The sequence below is a fragment of the Vicugna pacos genome, chromosome 12, assembly GCF_048564905.1.
Source record: "Vicugna pacos chromosome 12, VicPac4, whole genome shotgun sequence".
NCBI classification, from domain to species: domain Eukaryota; kingdom Metazoa; phylum Chordata; class Mammalia; order Artiodactyla; family Camelidae; genus Vicugna; species Vicugna pacos.
The window spans coordinates 20,660,992-20,670,695 of NC_132998.1; positions in this window are offsets into that span (position 1 = coordinate 20,660,992).

The following is a 9,704-nucleotide window of genomic DNA, read 5'->3' on the forward strand; positions in this document are numbered from 1 at the left end:
GAAGGGCTTCCTTTGCACATATGAAAGGGGAAATGAGAACGAACAGAAAGAAGCCTGAGCTGTTTATCACTCTTTTCATAGATGATGTCTACAGATGTGAGTCTAACAACACTCACAACTCAGATTTCAAGTTTCACAACCAGAGTAAGGAGCCACAAAGTAGAAGGATTTGCCCAATAGAAAGTAGGATAAATGCCCCATAACGAAACCATTTTTCATTAAATTCAGGTGACCTCCGCTAACTATTCTACCATATGGAAATACTTATTTGTAATTAAAATGTACTAACACAGTACGCGGAAGCCTCCTAATATAATAGTTGCACTAGGATGATTTCTTAAAGACACATTCGTTCTGATTCCCATCACAGACTTCTGAACAGTTTTAGAGGAAACACCTTCAAACGTCAGAAGATAGGGTTTTGCTTGCTTTATACTTCATTCAGTCACCTCCAACCCCATCATCTACTATTGTTTTACTTCCTGGGCCTTGGAGATGCTCTGAGACCTAAAACTCTCATCTCTGAAATCTGGAGAAAGACGACTACTGAGCTCTTACCATGGAAAGAACAAAAGTAAACTGAACTAAAGATTTGCTCTTTCCATTTTAAAGCAACAGTGGCCAAAACATCATGATTTTCTCATAACATAAGTTATTCACTTAATTGAATTTCCATGACACAAGAATGTTGGGCATTCCTAGTGTACTTAGCGAAGCCGATTTCATACAGATCAAATTTGCTATTAGTTAAAGTGTGGATCTCACTAACCTCACAAATTAAGAGGAAGGTGGAAGGAAGAAATATGATCAGGGTTGGCTTTAAAATAACTCCTCTTTCAGAGAGCTTCCTTGCCTTATAAAATAAGTTAATTAATAAAAGTTATGAGAATGGTTCAGTAATTCTGACAGAGAACAACTAGTTTGATAGCTCTTAAAATTTCCACAAGATGATTCTGACAAGAAACACAAAATAAAACATTGATCAAATCTTTTAAAAAAATATTTAAATCTGAATCTACCTATAATTGACAAAATTATTTCACTATCTTATTTCCTACAAAAGCAAAAAGGTATACTTTATAATTTAGAAATGGATAAATTTGGCATATGGCCCTTACATAACAATTCTGCACCCAAAAATTTAAAAGAGAGTTGGGGAGCCCTGGGAAAACAAAGCAACAGTTACTTGAAACCCTTTTGGGTTCATCAAGAAAAACCTTTTAAATCCCTAAACCCTCCCCCCAAATCTTTATGGTGATAGTTTTCAAATCCTGAGTTAGGTCATCAAATGGCAGTCTGGAAAGGTAAAAAATTATAGGTACTCTTAATTTTTAAATTTATTTTCTGATGATACATGGTAGGTTTAAATCAATGATTTGAAATCCAGATCCCAAGGATTATATATGTGCTTGACCTCTTGTATAAGCTGGTTATAAAGCTGCTGGACGCTTCACCAGAGGGAGCATAACTCATTATCATGCCATGTATTTGAGACAAAAGATCTGAGGTTCTACCTCGGCTGTCTGATTTTAGAAAAAAATATTGCTTAAATATCTAATCCTAATTTTTATCATTAAAATAAAAGGGATGGTATTTCTAAGGGTCCTTAAAACACTGTTCTTCTGTGGTCATTTCAACAAAATGTTACTTTAATTGGAACATACCCTGAAGCTTGACCCTTTAATAGCCTGATTGGAGGAGGTTATTGAATGAACTTGATGTATGAGCTATCAAAGAGCCTTCTGAGAGATTAATCAACAAGTGAAAATTCTCAGCTAACCCTATTTTAAAAGGAAGGTTATGAGCTCAGCCATTACTCCAAGTCAACCAAATATTCTCAATATTCTTCTCTTTGCCTCAGAACACAGATGATGTGGGAAAGATGAGGAAAAAAAGCCCAAGTCCTACGGCTCTGTGACTGTCTTTGAGCTTATCTGTGCCCTAACGCCTGTGTCCCTGCCCTTACCCATCTCACTTACCATATTTTTAATTACTTGTGTGTCGTCTGTATTTCAGGTTTGCCCATGAATCCCATGACAGCAGAAAGCAGACAAGTCTTATTCACTCTTCTGTCTCTAACATACAACACAAGACCTCACTCTTAGTAGCTAATCAATTGAATTATTGAAAGTGAGTTCAATCAAAAGACTGATCACTAAGAATGGTCCATTAGTAACTTGGTATTTTAAGATAAGCCTGATTTTCGATGCATCTACACTGAGAGAGATCAGTAAGGTCTTTAAACAGCACCAAACCTCACTTGTTCCATATTTATTTATCCCTCCTCCAGAGCTATGAAAGGGAGTGAATAGCTTATCAACAGCTTCTGTCTCTCCACCTGCATTCAGGGCTAGTTAGCAGTGAAATGATCAAAAGGCAATTGGGCAGCAGGAGAGAAGAGGTTAAGGAAGCTTTGACACCATCTGATAGCCGCAGGTCCTGACTCATAATAGTCAGAAGAGAAAGTATGCACCAGACGTCAGAGTCTTATTTCTGCTCTGAAATTTCCTTTGACCAAGCATGCCAAACAAAACAAAGTAAAACAAAATTAAAGATTCTACATTCTACCTTAAAAATTAAAAAGGCAAGAATTTATATTTTAGATATTGAAAAACTATACTGTATCGTGTATAACTATACTGTGACTATACTATATAGCTAACCTTTGCATTTTATGTATGCTTTGTGTATTTCCAAGTGGACTGTGCCTGGAGGGGGTAGTGAATATACACCTTCCTATTCATGTACCTGCATATGTGAGTAAGCAACAGTAAATGTGGAGACAGTAAACAAGGGCTTGTGGTACAGAAGAATGACAATGCTTTACAAGCAATTACTGCCTTTCCTGGTGCTAATTACCTACCCTGGAGGAAGTATTCCCAACCTGTACAGAATATGGACAAGAACATAGAAGGTTAGAACTTTGCAAATGCACTAATAATAGGACAAGGAGACTCGCAAATTCTATGCTAATACTTATGATTTTAATGTATTCTTGCATTCTCTGCTTACCAGCAAGGGAGAAGGATTCAATGAATACGGATTTGGCTGTGAGGAAGAGACATGGAGGACTACAGTTATTAGAATTCCATCTACTGGTTGTTAAGACTGAATTCCATTTAACTTTCTAAGGAGGAATAAATACTCAAAATCCTACCTGCATCCTCCATTAGATAATCTATTTCCTGTAACTATTTCCTAAACTGCAGTAATGACTTTGATTTGGCATTTAATCGCTTATACAGCACTATCTGACATGGGACCTCTGCCTACATCTGTCAAAATTCTGCTCACCCACAAGGCCTTGGCTCAAATTCTGCTTTTCAATATTGGTTTCCTGCATTTCCTAGATTGCTGGGAATCAATACCTCTTTTTCTCCAGCCTGTACATGGGTGTCCTGCTCTGCCTCTTGGTGGGAGAGGAGGGGCTTTGTCTGCAATGGAGGGTCTTACTGCTGTAACACTGTTGAGGGGCAACTGAAGTCTGAGGTTCATTAACGAGAAGCCTATCTGCTTAAAGATGTGAGTCATGTTCTTGAATATATCTTTTGTCATAAAGGTAATGCTTTACCACCCATCCACTTTACTCCTTTGTCCTATTTCTCATTTCTTTAGAGAAGAATGGACTGATTCATCCAGCTTTTAAAAGACCCGAACCACCTCTCAATGAGTTCCCTGCCCGCAGTGTTACCCGGTCTCCCGCACAGCTCTGCACAGCCACTCCTGACTGGGATTCCTCCTATCTTGCAGGACAGAATCCACAAATCTTAGTTTCTGTTCTCCCCTAAAGCAGAGCCCAAGACAACGTCTGAGGTGTGTGTAGTAATCTCCCAGAGTGGGAGTGAGGAACTTGAGAGAGAGATGGAAAGAGGCAAATCTATTACAAGGCTATGATATCAAAGTCAGTGGAGGCAACAGGGCTCCCTCCTGCCCCCTAAACTTCTGAAGCTCAAAAGGCAGGCTTCATCCACCCCAGGATTAACTAGGAGAAGTGTATCTGTGAGCCCCCATCTACTATCAGTTAGTGTGGTCTGTGCCTCTGCACCGCTCACACATGCTTGAAGAATGGGCTACTCCAGCATCTGTGGCATTGGAGCCTTTCCAGGGTGAGAAGGTAAAGACATTCAGTACGTGCCCAAGGGAAGATATTGTCTGCAAAATGTAAGCTGAAGCCTGCGTCATCAGCCATGGCTGAAATCATAAGTGAGGCTAAGAGAGTGGGTTGGGACTTGGGTTATCAGAGGCATATGAAACACACGGCCTTCAAGACACACACTGAACTGAAATTGCCTATCCTTCCAGCCTCTTCTTCTGCCCACATAAAAAGCAACTTGGATTAAAGTGCATGCTGTTCTAAGAATACATCATTCTATTTCATACTCCATGCTTTTCCACACTCCGTTCCTTTTTCATTCTCAAGCCCCTCACTCATCTTCCACAGCTCTGCTTGGGTATCTCTGCATAAGTTAATGTCTCCTTCCTTTTGTCAGAATAAAGGAAACCTCATTTAAAATGGTGTCAGGAAGCCCTGAAGGGGGCGCTCTCATGCACTACCACTCAGCTTTGCTTGCACATCTCAGTAGGGAAACAGCTTACCTAACACACTCTCTCAGGAGAAAGAGAGATTCTTCTCCTTACCCAGCAACAGCCAGCCAGTGGGAAACTGCTTCTCAGCCAGTCAGAGCCACCAACTACCCTGAACTCTTACTCTTTTCCAGTGAACTTTTGTAGAAAACATTCCCTCCCAACTTCCTCCTCTTTCTTCTACGAAAGCTCCTGTCCTTTGTTCTCTGGACTTCCCTATGGTTCATCATAATTTGCTTGTCCCAGATCATAATTCCTCCACTATCCCCAAATAAACTCATGTTGTTGGTTAAAAAAAAAAAAAACCTGCTATTTTATTTTTAAAGTTAACACTTTAGCACATTAAATATCATAATGTATATTTTAATGTAAATTTTAAGTTAAAGTGTAATATATTTAAAAGTACAAAATCGTAAGCACATTGCTTGATGAATTTTCACAAGATAAACACATTTATGTAGCCACCATGCCGATAAAAAATATGTTACCAGAGGCCCTCTATTTGCCCCATCACAAATCACGAACTGCACCTCAAAGTAACTACTATCTTGACTTTTTTGGCTTTTATATAAATGGAATTACACAATTTGTACTCATTTGTCTTACTAGTTTCATCCAATATCTTGCTTGTGAGATTTATCCAAGTACTCATGCATGGCAATTTTTTTTCAATTCTTTATAGTATTTCATTGTATTAATATATATCACAATTTGTTTTTCTTGACTGATAAGCATTGGAGTTATTTTAAGATTTGGAATATGATGAAAAAAGCTTTATGACTAATACTGTATGTGACTTTTGATACAGACATGCATCCATTTCTACTGACCTCAAATCTCCGTCCTCTTACCTCTCCTACTTTCTTTTCAGGCTATAGAAAATAGTCAGTTTTAAACCCAACATTCAAATTGTAGAATCCTTGAATGAACTAGAAGTTGTTAAGTAATTGTGTGCTAAGCCAATAATTCATTATTTATTGAAATACTAAGGCTAATTGACTATTATGAATCATCATAATCCACAAATTCAAGTCAGTTTTATCTGTGCTTCAATACCTGGGTAATATAAATCTCTTTCAAGAGATTCCCCAGAGACATCCAGTTTGAAATATATAGATAAGTAGAAAGCTGTTCATAAAAATACTCGCATCAAAATTTGCCTTGTTTTCTTTGATTTTTAACTGTCTTAGTCAACTCCACTTTATCATACACGTCATACTTCAGGTTGGTTCATTGAAAGTGCAGGTTACTTACTTGCTATACACTAGAATTGTTCAGAACTGCCATCTTTCTAGGAATGACTTAGTAAGAGAGGCAGGGGCATATTCTGAAGCTGCTCTGTTTATGGTTTTGTTTTGTTTTGTTTTGTTTTTTTCCCCTTCTGAATGAGGCATAGCTGTGACTTTCTGAGTTAGAACAAAGTTGGTTCTTGACACTGTCAAAATCAAGGAAATAATTATCAGCTCTATAAACAGTACCATAAACATTGAATCCAGAAACCCAGAAATCACTTCCTTCTTTTCTCCCACATCTTGTCACTCAATCCATCCTGTATATTCCGTATTACTTACCTTGTAAGTCCACCAACTCTTTCATTTTCACTGCCCCACTCTATATGACTCCATCATTATCTCTGACTTGTATGACTACAACGGCATTTTAACTTGCTTCCCTCCCTTCTGTTTCAGTTGCTCCAAGCCTTTCTCCACACTGCAGCCTGGCATCTTCACCAACCTGAAGATACTGCTCCCCCTCCTTAAATCTACCAAGGGTTCCCTCCTACCCTTAGGAAAAAATTCTGCTTTTGTTATCATGGCCTGTGGGCTCCAGGTTACATCTCCAGCTTCACATCTTACCTACTGTCAGTTGTGGGAGGCTGGAGAGGGAATCCGAGGAGGTGAGCTGCCCAACTGGAAAAAGCCGTGAGAAGCCAACACGGAGCAAATCACCAACCACCTCATTGCGGCACAAGCGGGTGGTGAGCACGCTCAGATGTACGCACTTGTCCTTTTAAAATGCTAGTGGCGCATGCGTAGTGCTCATAATGCCGACTCACGCTACTGGCGCATGCGTAGTGCTCATAATGCCGACTCACGCCACTGGCGCATGCGTAGTGCTTATAATGCGTACGCATACTACTAGCGCATGCGTACATATACCTCTTACCAGGTGCAAGCTATTGTGAACTTCGGCCTGGCCCACGACCTACTCACTTAAGGCTGCGGACACCTACCCTTTCCTTCCCTAATTCCTTTTCAAACACAGGTACGCACACACCGCTCAACCTCTTAATTACCTGAATGGGACGTGTTTCTGTTGCCTCTTCCACTGCCTTAGCTACTCTGTTTCAGATATCATTTGCTCTGAGAAAGTCTCTCTGGCCCTTCACACCCTGCCAAGTGTTCCCAGAGTACTGTAATATCCTCTTTTTTTTTTTTTTTTTTAATTACTAAGCTACAGAGCCTAGTCAGGACACTCAATAAGACATTATGGAATTTTTAAAAAATGAATAATTCTGTTCAAGTTTCAGAATCCACATAGGTTGGGTGGTCTACCACAATGTGACATACTTTATATAGTGCTCTGAATTTAGTGTAACAATTAAATTTATCTCCTCTATAGCCACGTGACACTGATTTTTTTCATCTGCACACGTAGAGGGCTTACTCATAAACTATTATAGGAGAAATGATCAAAAGCCTCCACTAACATTTGGTATGAATTACTCATGAAAAATAATTCTGTTTGAAATATTTTTAGTTTAAAATTCAGTTTTCTATGAGATTTTTCGTGTCTATCATGCAGTCTCTGCTTTGGAAGGGTTCCAAACACAATAATCTATCTAAATAATGCTCTGATCTCAGACGTCAACGTTGTGAAGTTCTGGGACGCCTTCAGGAGGTCCTGCATCATTTTAATAGTAAATTAAATAAAAATAACTAAAATAAATAAAAAGTTAAATTAAATAGAAATAAAAAGAATGAAAAGTGAAAGAAAGAAAGAGATCCAACAAAAGTGAAAAAAATTTTCCCGTAAAAGGACTGGTAGAGGACAATTTTTGATGTTCATCCCAGCATCATACCGGACTCTGTCTCATGCCATGGTAGTTACTCAGAAAAGACTGAATTGAAGGCCCTATACATTCAAAAGTGCATGCTTTTTCTCAGGAACCACTGTTATAAAATATTCCTTGCTCTCGGTTGCTCATTAAATATATTTTCCCAGACAATTCTGCTTAATACTCCTAAAAACATCTTAATGAAATTTTATTCCTTTAATCTTGCCTGTTTGGGACTGATAATATATTCTAAAAAGAGACATAAATAATATAAAATGACAACTGTACAGATATTAGTGTAAACAGCATTATGTGTGCTCTGCTTGCTCTGTTTTCTGTTTAACCTTGTTCAATGGGTTAAATAGGTAATGGAGCATTTTTTAAAACCTTATTGGATTGGTTGTTTCTTGCCCTCCCAGCTTCTATACCTTTTATCCCAAAGGCTGCCATTTATCCACCTAACAAGTATTTAATGAGAACCTACTATTTTTATGAAGCTGCTGAAGGTAATAGAGATTCAGCAATGAACATTAAAAAAAATGAAAACATTTTTCTCCTGCTCTCATGGAACTTACTTCCTGGAGGGAATGCCAGAGAACAAGAATTAAGTTCATAAAACTACCCCCTGGCTTGATCCATCTCAAAACATCAGTTACACATAATTATTATTGTTTTGTTAATTATACTGTCAAAAATAAGGGAATAAACAAGCTCATTTGGGTAGGAGAAGGGGAGAGCAAGTTTCAACTAACTTACCCAGATATATTCTTAACAAACACTTGGGAGTTATAGATTCTTAAGATAAAAGAGGTTTACAATTTTTTTGGTCAGTGTTATAGAACATTGTATCTGTATTAGTATTTTAACAAAAAAATCTGCATAATGTATTTTTCCTTTAAGTGAATATAATCCATCAAAATGTTTATCGCTCACTCATGTTTCTGAGTATGAGGAGATTTACGTACATAAAGAGAAACAGTTTTTTTCAAACCAGTACTAATAACAAATAAAACCTATGATGGGAATACTCAGTGGTAAGTCATTTTTTTCTCCATATTGGCCACTCCCTATATCTAAAGCAAGACTTAATTTCTATCAAAGCACTATCTTACTAAGCCTCTTTAGTGGATAAATAGGACATATATAACTCAGGTGACTGAGAAAAATCTCTAAACTTCCAGGTTTTGATATTTTTATGTGTGGGAGGGGCAAAAATTGACAGGGAACAAGAGGACTCTCAACAAAACAGTATTTTACTGCTAAGAAAATGCTGTTTCCCTTCATTGTTGCAATAGGAGATAGTGTCTATCTTCCACTCACCGGAGGGAACTATTGAAAATTCAGCAGCCCTTTTAGGTATCCATGATGATAATCAGAATCATTTGGTTCCACAGGCTATGAATGGACACAATAATAGTCTATATTACAATGGATTTAGAACTGCGCCCTTCCTCTGGGATGTCCATCTGAAATATGCAGCCTGGGAAAGGGATGGCGTATTCGAAGAGATACAAAGCTTTCCCAGTAGCACTCAGTTTTTGTCATTCATTCATCCGTGCATGCATTTACTCAACGTGTATTTCTTGAGTGTTCATGTAAGGAACCTAACTGTCAGTATAAAGAAACCTAACTTCCTTAAAATAATCAAGTCCAGGGGTAGGGTATAGCTCAGTGGTAGAGTGTGTATTTAACATGCATGAGGTCTTGGGTTCAATCCCCAGTACCTCCATCAAATACTAATACTAATACTAAGAGATTAAAGCCCACATCTTCCCTAAAGTGAAGGAATGCTCCTACTTCTCTTTCATTTGTATTTGCTCCCTAACTCTTGCCACCATTGCCACATTGACCTTAGGATTTCTTTACAGACTAAATGCCAGGCACTGTGACTACATTAGTACAAAGATAAATCATGTATGACCCCTACCCTCAAGGAGTGTATATTCCTGTGGGAGATAGAAGAAAACTGATCATTTTAGAAAAGTGCGATATGCAAGTGTGTATTTATGGGAAGGTTAGTAGCACACGGAATATCTCTTAATTTAACTGGGTCAATAGAGAT